The 25,250-nt window shown below is 50.3% G+C and overlaps 1 pseudogene; it reads right to left on the bottom strand.

Moving 5' to 3' along the window:
* LOC100470673 overlaps positions 1 to 25,250 on the bottom strand; it is a 32,235-nt pseudogene that overhangs the window by 5,839 nt on the left and 1,146 nt on the right.

Genomic DNA, 25,250 nt, shown 5'->3' with positions numbered 1-25,250 from the left:
TAAAGAGTATAATTTATATACGGCAATATACTTGTGGTGTCTCTTACACTCCCATATGCAGTGTATGAACATTCCAGTTGCTCCACATCTTTAGCAACACTTGGTATCGTCAGTCTTCATTTTAACCGTTCTAGAATATGCAAAGTGGTAGCTCACTGTGGTTATCATTTGCATCTCTCTGATGACAAGGCATGTAGAGCATCTCTGTATGTGCTTATTCACCTGTGTGTGACACCTGACTGCCCAGGGCACCTTTCATATGGCAACCAACCAATCCAGAGCCCATGCTCTGAACCATCTCCTCCATCTGGCTCTTCGACTCCAGGACGTAAGCTCCTCCGCCCTAATCACCCCAGAGCCAGGCACCAGACAATTAGAGACAGCGCCCATACCAAGAGCCTGCTGGAATTTTTCACACTAACCAATCCTAAGCCTGCTTACCCTGCGTTGCCTTGCTTTTCCTGCAGAAACCACAACAGAGGCTCCGGCCCTTGCATTCTCCTTTGGACTTCCCTGTGTGGCCCTGCACAGCCCAGTCCGCCCCCTCCTCTTGAGAACTGAAACAGACTGTCTTTCAAAGGCAATCACCACCTGATCTGGTGGCCTTGCCATACGTGGATAAGAACAAAATCCTGGGTACATGATTTGAAAACAGTTCCTGCTTTTAATTTTTTTCTTCTAAAACCACATATATTCTTGGGAGGCTCAGCACTGTGTTTAAAGAGGTTTTTAAATTTTATCCAGTATTATTAGCCTTCAGTGAGGAATGCAGGCTTTAACCCTTCGCTGTGCTCTTCCCCTTTGAGACACAGCCGGGGCTGACACTGAGCTCCACTGAGTGATGCCCTCACCCCCTTCCTCACACACACAACTTCAACCACACGGCTCTTGACGGATCCTCCGGGCTTCCTGTTGGTTTGCAGTTCTAATGCGCTCCTGATTTCACCATAATCGGAAGCTGGATTTTTGTTGTTCTCTTTGGTTTGGGACGATTTTCAGGAAGAGAAAGGGAAAACGCCCTGTTGGTGCCAACTTCTACAAACCAGGAATCATCCAATTTGCTTACTTCACCCAAATTTAATTTTTTAAGCTTTTGTTTTAATTCCATCTAGTTAACATACAAAGTTCTATTAGTTTCAGGTGTACAATATAGTAATTCAATAATCCCATCCATCACCTGGTGCTCGTCACAACAAATGTGCTCCTTAATCCCCTTTACCTGTTTCGCCCATCCCCCGACCCCCTTCTCCTCTGGTAACCATTGGTTTGTTCTCTATAGTTAAGAGTCTGTTTGTTTTCCTTTGCTCATTTGTGTCTTAAATTCTACATATAAGGGGCGTCCGGGTGACTCAGTCAGTTAAGTGCCTTCGGCTCAGGTCATGATCCCAGAATCCTGGGATCAAGCCCCATATCTGGCTCCCTGCTCTGTGAAGAGTCTGCTTCTCCCTCTGCCCCTCCCCCTGCTCATGCTCTTGCTCTGTCTCTACCTCTCTCTCTCAAATAAATAAAATCTTTTAAAAACATTTTTTGTTACAAATAATGCTAGAATGAGCAATACTTGTTTCCTTGTACACGTATGTAAGAATTTGCCAGGTATCATATCTAGAAGTATAATTATTAGCCATTGACAATGAAAATCTTCCATTTTCCTAAATATTGCTAAATTATTCTCCAAAACTGTTATAGCAATTTACATTCTGTGGCGGGCAGAAGAGTGCACCCCCACCACCAAGGATGTCCACCTTCAAACCCTCTGACCCTGTGGATATGCTACCCGACACGGCAATGGGGACTTTGCAGATATGGTTAAGAATCATGAGATTGACATTCCATTCTCGACCAAAGCTTCTCTTTAAGTAATTTATTATGAAAAACTGTCACACTAACTTAAAGGAAAGGGTGGAGGGATATGTAAATTGTCCGCTAAACAGTCAAATAAAAATACTGAATGTGAAAAAAAAAATCCTGAGATCGTCCCAGTTTATCCAGGTAACCTAATGTAACCACAAATGTCCTTGTAAGTGGAACGGGAAGATGGGAGAGTCTGAGAGAGATTTGGAATGCTACGCTGCTGGCTTTGAAGATGGGGGAAGAGGCTCTGAGCCAAGATACACAGGCAGCCCCCAGGAACTTGAAAAGGCAAGGGAACGATTCTCCCCAAGAGCCTCTGGAATGAATACGGCCCTGCCAGCACCTCGATATAACCCAGGAGAACCTATTTCGGATTTCTGCCCTTCAGAACTATAAAATAATAAACTTGTGTTGTTTAAACCACCAAGTTTGTGCTAATCTGTTACAGCACCAATAAGAGCCTAGCACACGTTCCCACCAGCCCTGCGGTGGGCTTCCACAGCCCCCCACCCCCCAGCCCTGGTCTGGTAGCCTTGCTCATCTTGCTAACTGAAGGGAAGGAAATCAGCTTTGAGCTTCTCATTGTTTAAGTTATTTGCATGTCCTGAAGGTTTAGGATATTGCATTTAATTTTTTAAGAAATTTAAGATGTAGGATTTTTTTTAATGTTTATCGGCCATTGGGGTTTCTCCTTCAGTCAATTGCCTTTTCATGTTCTTTCTCAAACTTTTTCTGATTACGGATTTGTGGAAGTAACTTATGTGTGTTGTAGACACGTAGCCCTTTATTGATTACGCATCAGGCGGACGGACACCTCACCCCCAGCCTGCAGCTGGTCCTATCACTTATTTGAAAGTGTTTATGGATGCCCGGAAGTGAATCTGAATGTAGTCACATGTATCATGTGCTAATTTACATTTCATACTCTTTTATGTATTAAGAAAATCTCCTGCTACCCAAGATCACAAAGATATTTTGATATTTCTATGATTACAGTTTTGCTTTCTTTTTTATTTTTTTTTAAAGATTTTATTTATTTATTTGACAGAGATAGAGACAGCCAGCGAGAGAGGGAACACAAGCAGGGGGAGCAGGAGAGGAAGAAGCAGGCTCATAGCGGAGGAGCCTGATGTGGGGCTCGATCCCATAACGCCGGGATCACGCCCTGAGCCGAAGGCAGACGCTTAACCGCTGTGCCACCCAGGCGCCCCTACAGTTTTGCTTTCTATAATCAAATACTTAACTGGATTTTTTTGTGGGTGCTATACATTAGGAGTCTTGTTTAATTTTCTTCCACATGGATAATCAACTATCGTGGGAGCACTCATAGAACAGTCCCATTTTCCTCCCATTGATCAGCACTGCCAACTCCGGCATAAGCCTCCATCTATGTCTGGGTGTGTTTTGTTAAACCTCTACCCTGACCCGTTGGTCTACTTATCAATCCTCATGCCAAAACCACACTGTCTTATTTACTTATTTAATAAGTATTTACTTATTTAATAATAATTATCTTCCTACATTGTTCCTCAAAATTGTCTTGGCTATTTTTGGCATTTTGTTCTTGCATAGGTATTTTATTTTTTTAACACTATTTTATTTTTTTAAGTAATCTCTCTGTCCAACGTGGGGTTCAAACTCATGACCCTGAGATCAATAGTCACATGCTCAGGGGCGCCTGGGTGGCTCAGTCATCAAGCATCTGCCTTCAGCTCAGGGCGTGATCCCAACATTCTGGGATTGAGCCCCACATCAGGCTCCTCTGCTGGAAGCCTGCCTCTTCCTCTCCCACTCCCCCTGCTTGTGTTCCCTCTCTCGCTGGCTGTCTCTCTCTCTGTCAAATAAATAAATAAAATCTTTAAAAAAAAAAAACCAGTCACATGCTCTACTGACCGAGCCAACCAGGCATCCCTTTCCATAGATGTTTTAGAATTGGCTTGTTAATTCCACGGTAGCACTCGTGCCTGGCTTATGGTAGACACCATACCATGGGAACGCCAGCCCAATCCTGTTCTCCCTTTGTTTCCACCCCTTTGCCATTCACACTCTTTAGGTAACCAGTATCTTTAGTTTCCAGTTTATCTTTCCTGTATTTCTGGTGTACAAAGGATCAAGCACGTATTTTCTTACATCTTCTTTCTTACATGGAGAGTAGAACACTATAGGGACTCTTGTACTTTGCTTTCTCCACTTTAGACTCTGTTCTGGAAATCACTCCATATCAGTCATAGTCCTATTCTTTGTTCCAGCTGCACAGTACTCTCTTGTATGGACATAGCATAGTTTATTCAACCATTTTGCTATGCATGGGCATTTGATAAAATTTTATGTTTAATGGTCTTCCATTTTTGAAATTTAATTTTATTATTTTCAAAACTGTCCAGTCACTTTTGAAAGCCTTTTGTTCTCTGCTTGTGAAATATATTAGTTGGCTTCCATCTCTACTACTTGAAAATTCAAACATCTAAAACACTTAGAGGTTTCATTCTCCTTTGTGTTGTTTTTTCTGACAGTTTTTCCTGATAGTTTCCTTTTCTTCTTTCCTTTTTCTTTTCTTTTTCTTTTTTAATTTGGGTTTGTGAGCCCAAACTTAGTTACCTAAATCCATGAAACTGGGGAAACCTTGGGATCATTTTAAGCCAGTTTCTTAGCTTTGACTTTTCTGGACTGAACAGATAATATAAATTGAAGTTTTAAACCAACGTGAGAGCAAAACTCTCATTATAAATTCTTGGGGAAGACATTGTTTTCTATTTCCCCCAGTTGGAACAAAAGCTGAAACAGACCATTCACCTAACAGGCCCCTTTCCCCGCTGGTAGACTTCCTCTGGCCCACCTTTCACTAAGAGCAGAGCCCCCCCCCCCAAGGTGCTGCTTCACTCAAGGGTCTTGGTTGTGGCTCCCATCTTCGACAGGCGATTAGAACCCAAGGCTCGGGGTCCAGGTATGCACAAACCTCTCGAGACAACCTGCACTTCAGGGATTGGGATTCCTGCTGCCTCTTCATCCTGTGCCCATTGGGAATTCTTATTCTTCCGTTCCATTGCCCATTCTTATAATTAGCATTCATTCGAGATTGTTTATCCAGCAGTTCTCGATGTGTTACATCGGGAAGTTATTTCGGACCATCTAGTCCGTGTACTGCTAGAAGATCAAAACGACTCCGATTATCAAGTTACACACTAGGATATGCCACAGAACGTTGCTTTAATTTCTGTCTTACTCACAATCCTTATATTTAAACCAGATAAAAGCACAGTATCAATTCTGGTGCTGGGATCAAAGGGAGCAGAGCAACCCGCTCATTCCTCTCATTCCCTGAGACGCCTTTCAGGAAACTTCAGGGCCCTGCTGAGTGCTGTATGAAAAGCACAGCAAAGCAAGGACCTGTATGAAGGTATTTGATGACAAGCCATTGTGAAGCTTGAGAGTCAGAGCTGCGCTCTTCTTGGAGTTATACTCACCATTCTACAAACTAAGGGTCTAGAACTATGAAAAAGGAGTCAGAAGACCTAAGCGCTAAGTCTGGGTTGTGCATGAGCAAAGCTCTGGAACCCTGGGGAGTCTCTTCACTTATGCCTAAGATTCCCCACCTGAAAAATAAAGGAGGTAGATGCTGACCCCTGAGGTTCCTTCCCAATCCTTCAGTCTGTAGTTTTTATGTACATTACCTTCGCTGGAGTCGGAGGTGTGCTGGGGTGATGGATGCTCACATTTACCACATATACTCTGACCAGGAGCTTGATGGGCCGGTTCTGTGGGACTCCCCGGGAGATCTGGGGCTCAGAGAATGACACTGCCTCTGATTCAGGGTAAATAAGGAAGGAGCCCTGGATTTGGGGAAGACAGAAAAGTCCTTGGGAAGAGAGTCTTTCCCCTGCCTCCCCACTTGTACTCCTTGGCCACTCTTCTTTCCCCAAACATACCTTGAACTTGCCCACAGGATGTCCAGACCCTTCTTCCTCTCCATCTCCGTCTTGGCCCCCTTGCCCTCGGTACAGGGGAAACACATTCAGCCAGTCTTCAAAGTGGTTAAACTCTTCCTCCAGGGTGCCACTGTAGATCTGAAAGGCAAGGGCCTCAGTGACAGGCCGATGGCCAGAACCCAGCACAGTTCTCTCTCCCGGACACCCACTTACTTTCAGAGTGGCGATTGCTTTCTTCTGGGATACAGAGCCTTTGACTTCAGCCTCACCCTGACCCTGGTCTTGGGCCTCCCCATCCACAGAAATGAGGTTGACCCCATCTGGGAATAGCAGAAATGCCACAATTAAAAATACTGGTGTCAGAGGAGGGAGGGAGACAGAGCAGGAGCAAGAAAGCCAAATCCCCTACCTGACTCTCCGGGATCATCCATTTCATCCTCCTCAAAGTTGGTCTGAAATCGAAGGGCAAGTCAGAGATTCTTCCCTTCACCCCCTTTTCCAGGACAGGGAGTTGGGAAACCTCAGTGCAAGGTCAGCTGTGTGAACCACTTTCATTTTCAAAGCTTCAGTTTGTCTAGTCCCGTGCTGCCCAAGACGGTAACCCCCAGCTCCGTGTGTCTAGTGAGCACTTGAACTGAGATGTGCCATAGTGTAAAATACACACCAGAGTTTAAAGACTTAGTATAAAATGTCAAATATCTCATTATTAATTTTATATAATGGTTCCTTGTTGAAATGATATTTTAGATATATTGGGTTAAGCAAAATATAGTATTAAGATCAATTTCACCTCCTTCCTTTTACTTTTTTTTTAAATTTGGCTACCTCAAGTTTAAAATACCATACGTGGCTCACATATTTCTGACAAGCACAGCCGTAGATAATAGAGTTAGTAATTCTCAGCTTCCAGAACTGTTATGAAGATGAGAAAAGAATCTAATGAAGATCTCTGAAAAGCTGTAGGGCACCACATTTCACGAGATCCTTCTTGCCATCTATCCTCCCCAACCTCCAGCTGCAGCCTGGGACCCACCTCTGCCTGCACCTGGCCCTGGTGCTCCTGCAGCGACGCGTAGTACTTGGACCACCAGTCAAGCTCTTCAGGATCTGGGATGTCCTGCTCCAGCTCAGGGCCTTGGTTCAGGAGGCTTCCCAGGGGGAGCTTCTTCAGAGGAGCCTAAAGGAGAGAGAACTCAGTGCCCCTAACCCGGCACCACCCTAAGCCCCACCAGCCCCTTCTCCACCCATCCCCCATACCCCATCACCTTCAGAAGCCATCTGGGCATCCCCACTTCCACCAAGAAGGGATCCAGGGGCTTCCGTACTGGGAGAGGGGAAATGACAGCGGGAGGAGGTCAGGTTGAGTAGAAGTTAGATTCCGTGCCCCACAGGAGGGTCCCCTGGAGCCATCTCAACCAAGAACCAGAGGGGCTTCTGAATGGTGGCCCCAAGGGGAAAGCCCCTTACTTTGTGGTCCCTTGACTGCTAGGTCCCCTGTCCCCTCCTCTTCTCCTTCCTCCTCACGGGGCTCCTCGTGACCCCGAAGTATGAATCGCAGCATGTGGGAGACAGTATGGGAACCCACAAGCACGGTGCGGCCAAAGGCCCGGCGCTCGATCACCAGGATGCTGAGTGGGGGCTGCAGGTAAGGCTGTTCGGGCAAGTCCTGGGGGTGGGGGGAGAGGAACTGGGTCTCTGGAGGCCTGGGGAGGAGGAGAGGCAGCGGCAGAGATGCACAGAAGACAACGCAGCTAAATCCGCTCTCGCAGCTCAGCTCTGCCACAGCTCTCATTGTGTCACGTCTGGTAAGTGACTGAGCCTGTGTTGCTCGCAGAAAGGGGACACAGTCCTGGACTCAAAAGACTGTTGTAAATATCAAATGACATCATAGATACAAAACTACTTTGGAACCTACAAAGCGCTATCAGAAACGTGGTGGTGGCTGTTATTATGTAAAGGACGGATGTTCAGTTTGCTAAGAGAGATTTAGAGCCATGAAAATGTGTATGTCCTTTAATACAGGAATTCTGTATCTATCAGTGTGTCCTAAGGGGGAGGGACAATAATAAAAATATCGTATTGCTGGGCTTATTTTATAGATGCGTGACAATTATAGCACAAGGGAGGAAGGAAAGAATGGCGCTATGATGGAGAAAAGTTTTACTGGAACGAAATTAGTATGAATCTGAAGTAGATTGTGAAAAATCAGTCTGCACCCTGCAACCCCTAGAGCAACTACTAAGTGAAAGTCAACAAAGGAATTAAAGCAGTACACTAATAAATATCTATTCAATACAAAAGAAGGTGGTAAAGGAGGAACAAAAAAATACATGAGACACAGAGAAAACAGACAGCAAAATGGCAGATGTAAATCCAACCATGTCAATAATAACATCAAATGTGACTTTGATGTAAAAACAAAGGCTAAAGAAATGTAGAAAAAAATGAAATTTCCTCTGCAGCCCATTAACAAGTACTTAAGACAGGCCCATGACCTTCCTCCAGGAACTCAACTGCCTGGATGCTAACTTTGTTGGAGGCAAAAGGCAACCTTAGCTTGACGTTAGCTCCAGGATCCTGTAAATCTTCTTTAACATAGAAAACATATATGTTAACACATAAAAATCCCTTTGGAAACTTCATCTCTACCCCCCAAGATACATGTTAGCAATCATCCCCCAAGCATCTGCCTCACTGATGTACACCTGAAGGGTCTCATGATTGAGGTTTTTATTGGACAGTAATAAATGACATTTTCCTAACAACAGCTACACCTCCGAATCCTGGAAACCTTGCTGCCAAATTCCTTCGAGATCTATGCTATCCCTAACCCCCTCCCAACTTGAAAGTATATAATTGGCCACTCCTCAGGACCCCAGTGCAGGTCTTTCTGCCCACAAGTCCTGCCCCCATGCTTTAATAAAACCACCTGGGAGGTGGTCACACCGAAGGCGTCTCAAGAATTCTTTCTTGACCGTTCATTCCCGGACCCCAACATCTCACATCAACTTTATTAAACACTTAAATCAAAAGGCAGAGATTGTTGGGGCACCTGGGTGGCTCGGTCAGTTAAGGGTCTGACTCTTGTTTTCGGTTTAGGTCATGATCTCAGGGTTGTGAGATCCAGCCCTGTGTGGAGCTCTGCGAGGGACTCTGTGCTCAGTGCAAAATCTGTTTGAGATTCCCTCCCTCTCCTCTGCCCTTCCCCCCTCACCCCCCTTGGGCATGCCTGCACACACTCTCTCTCTCAAATAATTTCTTTTTTTTAAAGGCAGAGATTGTCGACTGGATTTCTTTAAAAGAATTTACTTATTTGAGAGAACGAGAGAGAGAGAGAGAGAGAGAGAGAGAGAGAGAAAGAAAGACAGCATGAGTTGGGGGCTAGGGCAGAGGGAGAGGGAGAAACAGACTCCGTGTTGAGCAGGGAGTCAGACATGGGGCTCGATCCCAGGACCCTGGGATCATGACCTGAGCCAAAGGCATACAGTTAACTGACCCCAGATTTTTTTTTTTTAAGATGCAACTACTGGGGTGCCTGGGCAGCTCAGCTGGTTAAGTGTCTGACTCTTGATTTCGGCTCAGGTCATGATCTCAGGGTCATGGGATCGAGACCCACATCAGGCTCTGTGCTCAGTGCTGAGTCTGCTTGAGATTCTCTCTCTTTCTCTCTGCCCCCTCTCCACCACGCTTTCTCCCTCTCTCTCTCTCAAATAAATAAATCTTTAAAAAAAGATGTAACTACCTAATGTCTAAAAGACATTCTTTAGAAAGACACATAATATAGGTTGAAAGGAAAAGGACCAGGAAAGATGTGTGATGCAAACAGTAACCATAGAGAGCTGGAGTGGCTATACTATCATGCAAAATAGATGTTAAGACACAAAATTTTACTAGAGGCAGAGAGGGACATTTTATAATAATAAACATCAATTCATAGGAAGCTATAACAATTGTAAGCATATATGAACCTAACAACAGAAACTCAAAATATAAGAAGTAAACTGTGACAAAATTAAAGGGAGGAAAAACAACTGAACAATAATAGCTGGAGATTTCAAGAGCATATTCTCAACAATGGATGGAACAACTAGTCAGAAAATCACCAAGAAGGCTCTCCTTAAGAAGGCTTGCATAACGTTATCAACCCAGTTTGACCTAACTGACATCCACAGAGCACTCTACCCAGCAACAGAAGAATGCTCAGGCATTCAAGGGCACAACGGAGAGAGGGATATGTCTTCCCCACTCTGCACAGATGAGATGGGGAATGAAAGGGGACACTCCCTACAAGGTCAGTGAGCGAACTGCTTTCAGTTTCACCAGCTTACAGCACAATCAAGTTCTCTCTTTTCTTTTTTCTAAAGATTTTATTTATTTATTTGGCAGAGAAGGAGAGACAGAGAGGGAACACAAGAGGGAGAGGGAGAAGCAGGCTCCCCACAGAGCAAGGAGCCCCATGAGGGACTCCATCCGAAGGCAGACGCTTAACAACTCAGCCCCCCAGGCACCCCACAATCAAGTTTTCAAACTGAAAACTGCATGTGAAACAGAATCAAGAAAGTGTTAAGGTTTTTGTTGTTTTCATTGTTGGTTTGTTTGTTTGTTCTTGTGGTGTTTTACCCCCTTGCAGTCTGGAACCACTACACTTTGTCCCAGTGCCCCCCTCACACAGGCACAGCACTCTTCAGTTTACAAACCCTTTCACCAAGATCCTTCCCCTCACTGGCTGCTCATAGCACTCCCGCCAAGGAGGCATTTGGTGTATCACCTTCAACCTTTTTCCTTTTGTACCTGTTACTCCTTTAAACAGACAAACAAAACACTAAAGCTCAACAAAGACAAGTGACCTGACAAGCTCCTTAGCGGCATTACCAGAATGTAAGTCCAAAGTCCATACTACAGGAATTACAAAATACACAAAGAATGCATTTTTCTTCTTAGCCCCTGGTGTCTCAAAGACTAGATAGATTCCTTTTGACCGTGACACTTACCTAACCCACTCATTCAACAGAGCCAAGAGAGCACCACCAGTTCACGGATTAATCCAGAGATTAGCAAACCAAAGCCTGCAAACCAAATCTGGCCCACTGCCCGTTTTTGTAAATAAAGTTTTATTGGAACACAGTCATACTTATTCATTTACTTGCTGTCTATGTCTGTTTTCATGCTACTAGGTCAGAGGTGAGTGATTGCAACTGAGACTGTATGGCCTAAAATATTTACTATCTGGCTTTTTATATTGTTGATCCCTTGATTAATCTAAGATAACTGGCTGGGAATTCACCATCCCACTGTCCTTTCACTTCTTAGTCCAGCATTTCCTGCTCCCAGCCCACATCCTTACCACTGTCAGATGCCTGACGCGCTCAGTGAAATGGGGGTTCTCGTGGTAACTGGCCAGGACCTCTGACTCCACACGTCGCCCAGCCACCTCCAGCACAACCTGGGGCTGCTCCACCTCGAACAGATGCCCACGGCCGAGGCCCCTCAGACCCCAGAACAGCACCTGGGGTCAGGAAGTGAGAAATTCAGGGGTCTGCACCTGACAGAGGGCACCCAGATGTGTGTGGCGGGGGTGGGGGGATGTGAGTGTGCCCGAAATATCGCAACACGGAACTCCCTGAGCACTGGCCTCACGTCAGGTGGCAGGGACAGGCGTCCCGACAGGTGCTGGACCAGTGGTGTCAGGTCCTGGGGCTCTACGTCACTGGGCACTGAGGGCTTCAGGAGGCAAGAGATTAGAGGTCAAGGAGAAATCAGGCCAAAGGAGGGAAATCTGGGCTCAGAGAGCGGACACCGAGAGCCGCCAGTGAAATATCAATCCAGAGGAACTGGGCAAGGCTGGATGGGCAGGAAGGGAGCATCCCAGGGAACAGCCAGGTACAGGAAGGGGGGTGGGCGTCTGAGGCACGAGGATCCACTTGCAGCCTCGGGTCTGCAGGGTTGGAAGCCTGGCAAGGGGAACCGACAGTGTGTCTACTTCTAATGTTCCCTGAGGTCAGGAGGTCCAATGAGGTGACCCCAGGACAGTTCTGCAGCCTGCCTTCTCTGGGGGCAAAGCACTTGCAGGGGTCATCCTAGGACATGCCCATGTTCCACATTCTCTGGAGCTGCACCCCCTGATAGAATAACAGCTAGTGCCGGCTGAGCTAGGGCCCTCTGACCTCGAGCCGGCCACTGTAGTCCAGTTCAATGAGTTCAAAGGTGGTGATGAGCTCTCTGGCTGCCCGGGGCCCCTTCCTTAAGGGGAAGAACTGTAGCTCAGGGCGTTGGTAAGGGTCCTCCATCAGCTTTACCCTTGGGGCGGCCAGTGCCCTGCCCAGGAACACAGGGGGGCCCTGCAGAGAGCAAGGCAGTGAAGACAAAAGTAGAAGACGCTCAGGAGCCAGGGGAGGGGGGCATCAAGACGAGGAGTGGGGGCGCTCAGGGGTGGAAACACAGGTGGGGCCACACTCACAAACTAAATGTGGTCAAAGATGTTGACGAGCACTAACGGAGGCTCCTCCTGCAGATGCCCCCTCCTCCCATCTATGATCGACTGGTCAAACACCAAGAGCTCATCCCCCAGGGGGCTCAGCGTCTGCTCCAGGACCTTGGGGGCCGTGCAGAGAGGGAGTCAAGGGCAGGCATCCAAGGAATCTCCCAACATGCATCCCAGGTGAGCGTTCTTGCCCTAAAGTAATACTTTAAGCAGCTGTTCATCACAAAAGGAGGGAGCGTGTGACAAAGATGAGCGTGCCCTTCACACTGGGGTTGGAGCCTGCCCTCCCCGCCTGGTCCCCCTAACTGTAATCTGCCACACTCGGGGCTAGTCCTACAGTCAACCCCAGAAAACCATTCCTCACCCTGAAGGCCCTCCAGTTTTATATGACCCTCCAAATCAGGGCAGTCCACCAGTACCCTGTCCTTAAAATCCAGGGCAGGAAGAGCGACTTAAGGCCTGAGGAAAAACTCAGCCTTCACCTGACTTTGTCTCCCGGAGACCCCTCAACCCACATCTCAGTTCAGCCCTCACCCATGTGGTCTGGCACTGGGTAGAGATGAGGACTCGAGCAAAGGGGTCCGAAAGCCCACTGTCATCTGCTGCCAACACCCCTCGGGCCTGGTACAAGTGAGCTCGGAGCTGGAAGTAACTGAAATCTGGGTGGGGAGAAGACAAAGATGCTTGCTCAGGGGACCACTGGAGTCCCTGACCCCAGACTGCTTCCCCCAACCCCCGGCTGAGCATCTAGCCCCACACCTCGGGCAAATATCGAGCTGGGCCCTATACTCACCATCCCGGTACAGGTGGTGGGGCACCCCTCGGAGGGCTCCGGCAGCAGATACCGGGGAGCTCTGAGGTGCAGGCCTTGGCTTGCTTACCCAGCCCCAGCCACAGGAAGAGCTCCAGCTTGGCACAGACCTCACCAGGAGAGGCCCCAGGTGCCTATTGTAGGGAGGTGGCATGTTAGGGTCTGCCTCTTATTACCCCTGTTCCCCAGGGTGTGCCCACACTCTCTGTATCAATAGATCATTCCCTGATGCCAGACCCAAGGAGCACTCCCTGTACCCTACCCTTATATCCCACTTCGTGCTCTCCATCTAGTACCCATTACCCCGAGCGCTCCCATCCCTAGTCCTCCTGCCCCAACACCGTCACTTCCTATACCAAACCCCACACCCCCAAGCTGTGCACTCCCACACCCCACCCTTACCTCCTCAGTCGCCTCCGCCCCAGCATATTTAGATTCCCTGTCCCTTACCCCAAAGGCCACAGCTTCTCGGAACTAGAGACCCCCGTTGGCGCCTGTTCCAGGGACACCTCGATTAGAAAAATCTTGCCCCCAAACCAGCTGCACTTATAAGGAACTGACTAGTCCTTCTTCCGTCTTTACCACCTGCCCGTCTGTCAGAGCCTAGTCTGCAAAAGGGCCAGTGTAGGCCCAGAGCTGTCAAAACTTGGTGTTTATCTCACATCAAAGTGGACCTAGGTAAAGGCACAATCTCTTTTGGTTTTTGGGATAACTGAAAAGAGTTCAGGTACACTTTAAAAAATTATAATTCTTAAATAATTTTAAAATGTAAAAAATTTAAAAATTAAAACATTTTTTAACTTAAAAATGTTTTAATTGAAAAATAAATAAATAAAAATAAAGTTTTTTCATTAAAAAAAGACTTTGGGGACCCCTTGTTGGGAACCACGGGCCTCCACCTTGTGCCCCTCACCCCCGCCCTTGGAGCCTCACCCCACTCCAGTCTCCAGTAACCCACACCCCCTCACTGTGAGCAGCAGACTCTGGATCTTCCCACAGTCCCGGCCCCGTTTCTCCTCGACCACAGAGAACAGCACATCCTGGGCAGGGATCCGGGCCCAGGCCACACGCCGCCGCCCACTGAGCATCCAGACTAGCGCATCTGGGAGGGGTTGGCTGGGGCTGTGGGCAGAGAACCGGGTCACCGATAGAGCTGAGACCACCTGCTCCCATAGCTTTCACTGGGCAGATGGACAAAATACCCATCTTAGCCCTGACACAGACCCATAAACCCCAGATCCATGTGGCCATCTGCCTCCTAGACATCTCTCCCCTGGATGCCCCACAGGCAACCTCGAAGTCCAATCTGACTTCTTTTGGTTTTCTTTTTTTTCCTGGTTTCTCTGTGTGTGTGTGTGTGTGTATGTGTGTGATAGAAAATATGGGTAGCATAAAATTAACACCTGCAACCGTTTTTGAATGTACAGTTCAATAGGACGTTGTACATCAATCACTATGGGGCAACCGTCACCCGCAGGGTATTCACGGTAGGGAAACGGTGGCCCGGTATTACCTCCTGGGCCAGGAACCACAGTTTTGCCAAGAGCTTCCTGGCCAGTGCCACCTTCTCTTGCACAGTGCCCTGTCTCAGACCCTGTAGAAGCCACAGTCCTTGCTTTGCCAACAGGTTCTGGAAGGGCAGGAAGAAAATGTGAGAGGAGGGCCCCAGCTAGGTGCCCCTGGCCCCCCTTCCCCAGACCGTACCAGGCTATGCACCAGCAGTTTCCCTTGGCAGCGATCCAGGGCATTGGGCCGGGTCATGGTCCTGCGCTCTGCACTGTGGCAAAACTGTCTGCAGCGAGCAGGGGCAGGCACGGCAGTTGGGAGTCAAAGGAGGGAACGCTGACCCTTAGGGGCCACCTCCCTCAGAGCAGGCCTCCCACCCCCAGACTTCCTCACAGCCCCTCTCTGTCATGTTCTCAAAGAGGCGCCTCTCCTATGCGGACCACTTTCAAATTCGGAGGCCAGCCTCCCCTCGGAGCCCCAGAATGCACTCGTATGTAACTATCTACTGCCTGGCTACTCAAAGCTGCATTAGTGTCACATAGTTAGAAATACAGCATCAGCCCCAGACCTGCTGCTAGAACGCGCGTGCTTATAACCTGGCGGATTCCAATGCACACGAAGGCTCAGATGGCTGTGCCTGACAGTCCCAAAACTGACCAGAGGTAGCTCAAACCAAGCGCACGATTTCCGATTACACCCCACCCCCACCCCCCCAAAAGACCTGCTTTACTTCAAAACTTCAGAGAAACCCTTCACCGCTCTTTCTTTCACTCGCATCCCACATCAATCCATCGGCATATTATTTAGGCTCTACTTTCAAACTATGCTCAGCATCTGACCACTTTTCTCCCTTCCCAGCACCGCCCGAGTCCAAGCCACCACCATTTCCCACCCAGGACTACTGCGACAGCCTCGGAGCTGCTCTCACTAGGTCTACTTTTTCCCCCTCCCACCCCGAATATTCTCAATACAGCATCCAGAGTGACCTTTTCAACACTTTTCCAGATTATTTCACTCCTCTCCAGAGGTTTCTCATCTCAGAGTAAACAGCGGAATTCTTAAAAAGGCCCTACGTGATCAGGCTCCCTTGATCTCCCTGTCCTCATCAGATATTACTGCCCCCTCACGCACAACCCAACCATCACACTGGCCGTTCTGCTCTGCTAGGAATACACCCAGCCCATCACCACCTCCAGGCCTTTGTATTAGCTGCTCCCTCTGCTAGAAAGTTCGGCCCCTGGATCTTTGCATGGCTCACTTCCCATCTTCATTCAGGCCTGTCCTCAAATGTTACCTCCTCTCAGACCTTCTCTCATCATCCCATTTAAACAGCCCCTACGAGTTTCTCTATCCTCATAGTCTGCTTTATCTGTCTCTCCAAATAAAAGGTAATAGAAAATCTAGGGCACAGACTTCATTCTGATTACCACTGTATCCTCAGGCCCTGGCACCTAATCAATGCTGAGAAAATATTTGCTCGGTAAGGTAAAATGACTTTTTTAAAGATTTTACTTATTTATTTGAAAGGGAGAGAGTACGCAAGATAGAACACAAGTGGAGGGGAGGGGCAGAGGGAGAGGGAGAAGCAGACCCCCTGTGGAGCAGAGAGCCTGTTGTGGGACTTCATCCCAGAATCCCGTGATCATGACCTGAGCCGAAGGCAGACACTTAATGGACTGAGCCACTCAGGGGCCCCAAATTATTTTTGAGACTTAACATTTTTGGCCTTTGATGACCCATGATGATTTCTTAAGTTTTTATTACGGAAATTTTCAAAAATATATAAAATAAATAACTCCAAGGATTTTTCACCTAATACTGCTCCCAGAGCTTACACTTTTAGCTTAGAATAATTTCAGCAACAAAATAATTTTAGTAAAGTGAAAAGAGAAACAGTTTAATTGCACTGTATAGAAAATCAAGCAAGGAATTAAATTGGATTAAGCGTGGTTAGTCTTTTGGAGATGAAGAGAATGTAGACAGAGAAAAGAGCTTTACAGTGAAATCACATATTTTCAATATGTACAGGTCAAAAAGAGAGAGGGAGCCGGCAAAAGAGAAGGAATGGCCAAGGAAGCAGAAGGAAAACCGGGGTCATGGAAGCCAACAGGCAGAATCTTTCAAGAGGAGGGTGGGGTCAGCTGCATCCACTGACACTGAGAGGTTAAAAGATGAGGGCAGAAAAGTAGCCACCTACAACCAGGCCCTTGACTGAGTCCTCCTTTCACCCTACCTCTGCATGCTGGAGCTCTCCAGGTCCTCAGATTTCTTTTTTCTCTCCTCCCTAGATAATCTTATCCAGTTTCATCTATGTGTTGACAGCTCAGTTTTTCATTTCTAGTCTAGGAGTCTCCCCAGAATTCAATTCATACAGCTAAGTGCCTAGCAGACATGTCTGCTTATAAGTCTAATAAACATCTCAAAGTTAACATTCCCCCCAAAGGAGCCTCTGATATTCCCTTCGCTCCGATCAGACCATCTGCCTCTCTTGTTTTCCATCGCTCAGTAAATAACACCATCTACATGGTTGTGCAAGCCAAGATCTTGACAGTCATTCATGACTCTTTGCACATTTTCCTCATGCCCTATACTTTCCATTCACAAGTCCTGAGGTGTCACCTCCAAAGTCCAAATTGCTCTTGAATCCATTCACATCACTCCATGTCCCCTGCAACTACCCTAGATTCCATTCATCATTATTGGTCACCTGAATTATTACAATGCCCTCTTTAGTAATCTCTTTGCTTCCTCTCTTATATCATCCCTCCACCACTGACACTTTTTAAGGATAAGTTAGGGCATATCCCTTCTCTTTTCAAAACCTTCAGTGGCTCTTGATCTAAATCAGAGAAGAAGCCAAGGTCATTACAATGACCAATGAGGCTTTTACCTCATGGTAGAAGATGCTTCTCCCCACCATCATCTTCTTTTCCCCCACACCCTGAAGCCTCATCTACTCTGCTCACTCTGCTGCAGTCACACTGGTTCCCTTCCTCCTCCTCAAACACACCAGGCATGTTTCACCACAGTGCCTTTGCACATGCTGTCCCTTCTGGCTGGAACACCCTTACAGCTACAGCTTGCTCCTTTAGCTTCTTCATGTCACTTCACAATGGCCTCTCCTCACCACACTTTCTAAAATTGCAACACCTCTCTCTCTGATATTTCCTAGCTTTGTTTTCTTCCTAACACTATACTTATCATAATTCTTCTATTTCTTCCTTACTGATTACATGTTTCTTATCTGTTTCCATCCAACTCCCGCCCTATCCCCCACCCAAAGATAAATTTCAGGATTTTTTTGTGGGCAAGAATGGTTTTTCACTGTTATTCCTGCACCTAAAACAGTGTCTGGCATGATAAGTGTCATAAGTATTTATTGAATAAATGCATTGACAAATCTTTTGAAAAGAGGATCAGAAAAACACTGAAGTTCCTGGAGCAGGTTATAGAATTCAGGGCAGTGAAGGTCAAAGATGGAAGCCACTAGAACAAATGTATGTGGTTACAGTAATGACCTGGTAACCAGGGATCAGTTGATGCTGCAGGAGAGAAAGTGGACAATTGCAGAGCTAATTCCTCCAGGAGGTGAGAGATGAAATCAAGATCACAGCCATGACTGTGGGACAGGGACCCTTCCTCCACTGTAGCAGGAGGGAAGGTGGATGAAGAGTTGGCAAGGTGGTAGGTTGGATGGAGGAAGGCTGAGGCTTCTATTTTCTCCATGAAGGAGGAGGGGAGGTCAGTAGCTGGAACAAGTGTGGAGGAAAAGAGCAAGGGAGATTTGGGGGGAGGATGGGTAAGGGAGCTTAAGTCTCTAGGAATGGGAGAAAGGGAGCTTACTGGAGGGGAGTGGCCTAACCCCCAATAATTTCCATCAAGCTCCCTTGATACAGATAATCATCTTCTTCTCATTCTTCTGTAAAAGTGCTGAGCACACGCAGCTTCCGGCCGCCCTTGGCTCCAAACAGCCTCCACGAGCCTCCCTCACCTAGAAGTGGGCGCGGTGACCCGCAGCAGTGAAGCGGAGGCTCGCAGCTCACCTGCTCCCCGCCACCAGCTCTTCCAGCGCCTGCTTCAGCCTCATGATGCAGGCGCCAGGCCCGGGCCTGCGCCGCAGAGTCTCAACCTCCTGCAGCCCCTGGTCCTGTGCAACAGGGTCGAAGGGTCGGATTCACAAGGGTCCCAGACTCCGACCTCTTTTAGACCACACCCCCACCCTGACCCCAGTCCACTCAGGGCCGCACCTCGCGGCCCAGAGCTTCTTTAGTTCCAACCCGGTTCATGGATCCTTTTTTCTAGCTCTCCACTGGCTCCACGCCTGTGGAGCTGGACCCCCAGTACCTCTACCCGCGTCCTTCGTCCAGCCCCTTCCTGCGTGTAGCAGTTCTGAAGCCCTGTCATCCCACAGTTTCTGGCCTTCTCAGTTCGCCCGGAGCTGTGCTCTTTGGCTCTCTAGCCTTGCACCTGTGAGGTGCTGGCTCCCCGGTGCTCTATCAGCCTCGCTCCAGAGCTCCCTTCAAAGGCCAGTCTTCCCGACAGCCGCAGGCGCTGGCCTCTCCCTGTGCGCGCCCGCCTCGCTCTCACCAGCCTCTAGGCCACTTTGTGCACGCAGTTAGTGCTCGGCAAGCGCCACGTGTGATCCTCCCAGCGGCTCCACACGTGCACGCACGGCTTGCGGCGACGCAGGGGCAAGCAGAAGTAGGGCCTGGGCCGGGCAGAGAAGAGCAGAGGCTGCGAGGGGCAGTCCTGGGCCGCTGGGGACCTCCCAACGCCCTCCTTCCAGCCACCAAGAACACTCACCCGTTGCCATCCATGGGCTCGGGCCGCTGAGCAGGGGTCCCTAGCTCCTCCTCCCCCACTGGCTCGACTCCCACGTCCGTCTCCAGCAGAGGCTGCGCTTCCCCTGCCACGCCCCCCGCTCCCTCCCCGGCCCTGGACCCGAGGCCCAACTGCTCCTGGTGGACTGCGCGACCTGGCAGAGCAGCAAGGGGCAAGGGGCACGAGGCTGAGGGCCTGACCCCTCCTTCAAACCCCCTCTACCTCAATAAAATTCAGAGCGCACCCCTTACTGAGGGTCAACTGTCCCTTCCAGGGGCCTAAGTCTGGAACAAGAGTCACCTCCCTCAGGGAGTGACCTGCAGTGGTTCGCTAGGCCACACACCAATGGAGATCTAGAAGCTGATGGGCTGGGAGGCCAAGGCAGAGTCAATCATGGTGGCCTCGAAAAGCACACCAAAGAGCAGGAAATCTTGCAAGGGTGCCAGGGCATTCTGAGGAAGGAGGGTCAGGCTACAGTCAGCCCCCACATATCCAGGTTGCAACCTGGACTTTGCCTGGCCACAATGTCCACCGAAAGACATTGCAACCAAGGCCTAGATAGGTCACTACAAGTACCCTAACTCTGGTCAGCCCCCTCCCCACATATGTATATTCCCAAGAGCACATGTATACACACACTGCCTTCTTTATCCAGACCTCAAAATTCAGACTCCACCGCCTGTGTTAAGCTCCTGGGAGCCAGTTACACACCCCAGAGCCGAGAGTGACCCTATCCCTTTGCTAAACCCCAGCCCCCACCTCTGGCAGAGGCAGCAACTCCTCTACCTCCATGGCACTAGGAATCTCAGGACCATCACCCCTGGAGCCCATCCAAGGACTGTGGGATCCTGGGTGAGGTCTGGCCCCGCCTGGGTTTCTTCTTCTTTCTCATGAGCCGGGACAATCTGGGTCCCTGTGGGACCTGGGGAGGCTCGGGTTCAGCTCCCTTCGGACACTTCCATGGACACAGCCACCAGCAGGCGGCCACGGAACCAACTGCCTTGGCCAAGGCCTTCATTGAGACTTTGAAGACCATCCCGGAGCCCCCCACTGGGGGGAGATCCATAGAGTGGCACCCATGTCGGGCCAAAGGTGGGGTTAAACCCCGCTGTGGAGGACAAGAACAGCGTTTTGGAGGGGAGCATGAGGCAGATGGGTACCAGGTCAGTCTATGCAGTACACCCTTAACTCCTGCAAATCCAAAGGGACAGGGAGTCGGATTGGGCCTTGGCAGCTCCGACATGGAAGTCCGCGAACAGCTGCGGACGGACAGCTACGGACCAAGACCCGAGAACCCCTTCTAAATCAGTCCAGCTCCCAGAGGCGCTAGGGACAAACGGAGCTGTGGCTCTGGGGCCGGAGCCAGAGCCGTGGGGATGGAGTCACGATTGGGGCGGAGCCATGGGTGATCCCTGAGGGTCGGGATGAACCGATGATGTATGTGACTGGGACTGTTTAGGTACGTGTAATTGTGTAGGGAGAGCACAGCTGGCGTGGTGACTGGACATGCAGCTGTACTTAGAATTTTTGTCACCAGAGGCAACCCGAGAGCGGGGTTTGTAGTCTGGGGGCAACAGGTGGGGCTCCGAAGGCAGGGGCCGGCTTGGAGCACAGGTTTCTAGGGGTGGACCGAACTCTCTAAGCCGAGCGGGGTCGCCGGGATGGCTTTGGCCGTCGGGGGCGGGACCCAGGGCAGGCCGGGCCCGGCGGAGGCAGCCTGCGCCAGCCACAGGCGCTCGCCCGCGCGGCCGTGGTGTGAGATCTGCCTCAGGTCCAGCACGTGCGTGGTGACGGCCACATCGACCAGGGCTGCGTCGTCTCTCAGCTGCAGACGGAGGCCGCGCGTCAGCGGCGGGAAAAGCTCCACGAAACTCAGCTGCTCGTTCCACTCGGGCGCCGCCGCCTCGCCGCGCACGGACGTCTCGCCCTGAGGGCAGCGGCGAAGGCCGGCGGAGAGGGGTCAGCGCGGGACCAGGGCCTGAGCCTCGGCCGAATGGGGACGGGAGAGACTTACCTGCTGCCCCAGGAAAGACACGCGCACGTAGGGGTCCAGGAGGACGCGCTGGTCCTGCAGGGCGCGGGCCAGACTCCCCAGCAGCCCCCCGCGCCGCGCCGGCAGCCCCTCCGCTCGGTACACGCGCACGCGCAGCCGCGCCCACAGCCTCTGGGCCGGCACCCCGCGCGGCAGGAGCAGGTTCCTAGGGGAGCGGGGCGCTGAGGCCGGGGGAGGCCGCCGTCTCGGCCCCTCCCCCTCTCCGCCTCCCGGAGGCCACGCCGGGTCCTACTCTCCACCCTCCCCCCACCCGCCCTCACCCCAGCTCACTTCTCGATGTCCGAACTGTGCCCTGGGTCCGGGGCTGGCAGCGGAGTGGGCAGGTCCCCGCGCGCCCGCACGGACAAAGTGACCTTGACGAAGCCTTTGGTCCCGGCGCGGGCGTCCCGGGGATCGTGCAGCGGAGCCCATTTCCGATAGAAGTGGCCATCTGCGGGCGGAGGGGCGAGCCACGGGTCAGGGGAGACTGGTGGGCTGCACCGGGCGGTCGCGGGGCTGAGCTGACCGGGGTTCACGTCCGACTCGGTAGGGAGGAGCGGGAGTGCCCGGAGGTTAGCCTTCGGAAGAAGCTTCTGTCTCCGAAGTTAGTATCTAGGGATTAGTGCCCAGAGGGTCAATTTCCCCTATCGGGGAGTCTAAAGGAGGGGAGGGTTCGATACCTGGCTGGTCGAAGATAATGCCCAAGTCCATCCTGAAAGTGCCTATCCGGGAGGTCATAAAGGGGAGGGTCTGCGAATGGAAAGCCTGGGGGAAGGTGGGGTTAGTTCCGGAACTTCAGCATCCCCCTTTCTCTGGCGGATGCCTCTCATCCCTATCCGCCTCACCGCGATATCCAGCAGCAAGTCTTGGAGGCCAAGCCGGGTCTCATGAAATTCGAACAAGAATTACTAGGTTGAAGTGGGGTAACAAGAGAGGTGAGAGAAAGTATGTTTGAAGGGTTCACGCCAGCTGGCCCCTGCCTCTTGCAAAGAGAACGCCCTCCTCCCCGTCCCGGCTCCTCTTGGCACCCTTTCCCTCGCGGAGCCCCCTCTGAATCTCAGGCACTTGCTCAATTCAACCTAGGCCACGCCCCCTCCTCAGACAGGGTAAATCCTGGGTCCCGCCCGTTCTCTGAGGCCCCACTCTTCTTCCTTGGTCGCACGCACCTCGTTGTAGAAGGGGCAATTAGTCCCGCGCTGCGTGGCGGTCACTCGGCGCTGCTCCCCGACACGCACTGCCACATAGGGGTTAATGTTGACTCCTACCAGCTTCTGGGCCTCCAGCACTGTGACCCCCACCTGAAGGGGGCAGAAGAAGAAAAGGAAGCCATCTGCCAAAGTAGTGTGTGGAGAGTGGGTGGTATTCACCAAGGGTGAGAGCCTAGAAGGAGAGCGGTACCTGGAAGTCCTGAGCTCTGGACACCTGGAGAGGAACCCCTCGAGCCAGACCCTGCCGGCGGCTGCCAGGAAGGACAAGATCAGCTCTCACTTCTCTAACTCTCCCCGACAACCTACAGACTTGCTCAGTGCTAGGGATAAGACCTCCTCTCCCTCTGAACTTCTGGGTTCTCCATCCTTCCAGTCTGCCTGGCATCCATCTCCACCATATACCTCAAATTAGACTCATTCCTGGAGCCCTGAAACCATTCATTCATTCAACAGAGATTTGTTGAACACCTACTCTGTGCCAACCCTATTCTAGGCCCTGGGACACTGAAGTGAACAAGAGACAAAATTCCTTACCCTCATCAAGATTTCATCCCTGTGTGGGCTCCAGAAGCTCCACGTGTGCCAGCGAAGTGTGTGTGTGTGAATGGGGCAGGGTGTACGTCTAGGAGTGATGACCCTTGACCCCAGGATATCCACTCCTCATCCATATCTTGGGATTGTGTGATTGTGAGTGTGGATGAGCATAGGCCTACATGTAGAAACGTGTGAGGTTGACACACTGGTGGGTGTGGGAGCAGGTGTGCAGTGGGTACAAGTTACCTCTTGAGGTGGCTGAACACGACACCAGAAAGCTCCACGTCAGGCTCATCCTCCAGCTCCAGCTCCAGCTCATTGTCTTCGTCATCCTGCTGAGCTAGGCCTTGAGCTAGCCTGTGGCCCAATGCCACTGCCCACCGCTCCAGCCGGGCCTCCCCGGGCCTGATAGGAAAGGCCTTCAAGGGACATCCATCTCTGGGCACCCCTGGACTTCCCTGACCCAAGGACTGACCTCTGACCATTAGACTGACCCCACTATTTCCAGGACTGACCCCTAACCTGGGACCCCTAACTCCAGAATTGACTCCTGATTCTAGGACTGACTTCTCACCCTAGAATTGATTGAATATTGATCCCAGACCCTGGGACTGACCCTGTGTCACTGACTCCTAATCCCAAGACTGACGTGATGATCCCAGATCATCCCTGCATACTTACTCCAGCTCCCGGAAGCCCACATTGGGGATGATCAGTTCTGAGCTGGAAGGAGGATAAATGAAAGGAGTGAGGGGCTGTGCGTGATTACAGAACTGCAGCCTGGGCAGCATGGGTCCAAGGTCACCACATCCATCAGATCCAGAGAGGAATTAGGTCCCACTTCTCCCTTCCAAGACCTGCCTGGGCTGGGACAGTCTGGCTTTGCTTAGATGGCAGGAGGTGGGGGGGGTAAGGGGGGGTACTTGTCCTGGATGGATGCTCCAAAATCCTCCTCTGCCCAGGCTCCAGTTGCACCCTCTGGGGGCTGATACTTCAGGTCAAGCTCCACCTGGATCTGAAACCAGACACACAGCACCCCTTAAACTGCCTGGGGCTAAGAGAAGTCTAAAGACAATGCCTTTTGCTCCATCTGTATTCTGGCCTGCATCTGTGATGACTTTTTTGGTTCCTCTCTGGTCATTAACAACACTGGCTAATTACAACCTATTTAGAACTTAGCATGTGCAAGTTACCTCTTGAAAGGGCCAAATACGACTCCAGAATGCTCCAGAATGCTCGTTGCTCTTAGAAATTCATGGCTGTGGGCTTCACAGCGCTGCATGGTCTGGCCCCTGCCAACCTTTCCAGTCCTGTGTCTGCTCCTGACCTGCACCCCAATTATGCCCTCTCGGAGCACTGGGATTTTGCCTCTGCCAGTTCTTCCACCTGGAACATTCTCCCTTCCCACTTAGTTAACTCCTATCATCTTTCCATTCCAAATTCAACCACTACTTCCTCGGGGAACCTTAGCTGACCCCCAAATAGGTTACATCCTTCTGTTATACATTTTCCCAGCCCCCTACCAGCTCTTTTGTAACACCCATCAGTGACAATTTTGCATTTATTCATGTGAATATTTGTTTAATGTTTGCTTCTCTCTTTAGATATGGAACCCTAAGAGGGCAAATCCTTATCTGGCTGTGCTCACCCCTCAATCCTCATTGCCTGGAACAGCTTACAATCAGAGCTCAACAAGCAACAACCTGACCGAAAAGTTCAACATTTCCTATGACTCCACATACTGTAAATGAGGAAACAGCTCAGTGAAGCTAAATAACTTATCCAAGTTCTCAGCTGGGTAATGGTGGATCTGAGATTTGAACCCAGGTCCACTCCTACCAGGTTATATGACCCTCCATGAAACACCTGGAAAATCCAGCCAGGTTCATCTTTGCCTTCCAGAAGAACTGAGTCTGGTCCTGGGCCAGGGAGCAGAACAGAACTCCTTCTCCTTCCCCTGGTCCTCAGAGCTGAGCCTGGCTCTTAGCCCATGTAGGGGCTAGCCCGTGTAGGGGCCACAGTGAAAGGAGTCCTGGCTGGGGGTCCGTGTTACCACTCCTGTCTGGGTCTGGGTTTTTCC

This window comes from Ailuropoda melanoleuca, chromosome 13, assembly GCF_002007445.2.
Source record: "Ailuropoda melanoleuca isolate Jingjing chromosome 13, ASM200744v2, whole genome shotgun sequence".
Lineage (NCBI taxonomy): Eukaryota > Metazoa > Chordata > Mammalia > Carnivora > Ursidae > Ailuropoda > Ailuropoda melanoleuca.
Note: the sequence above shows the minus strand (reverse complement) of the source record. Positions and strands in the feature narration are given on the sequence as shown.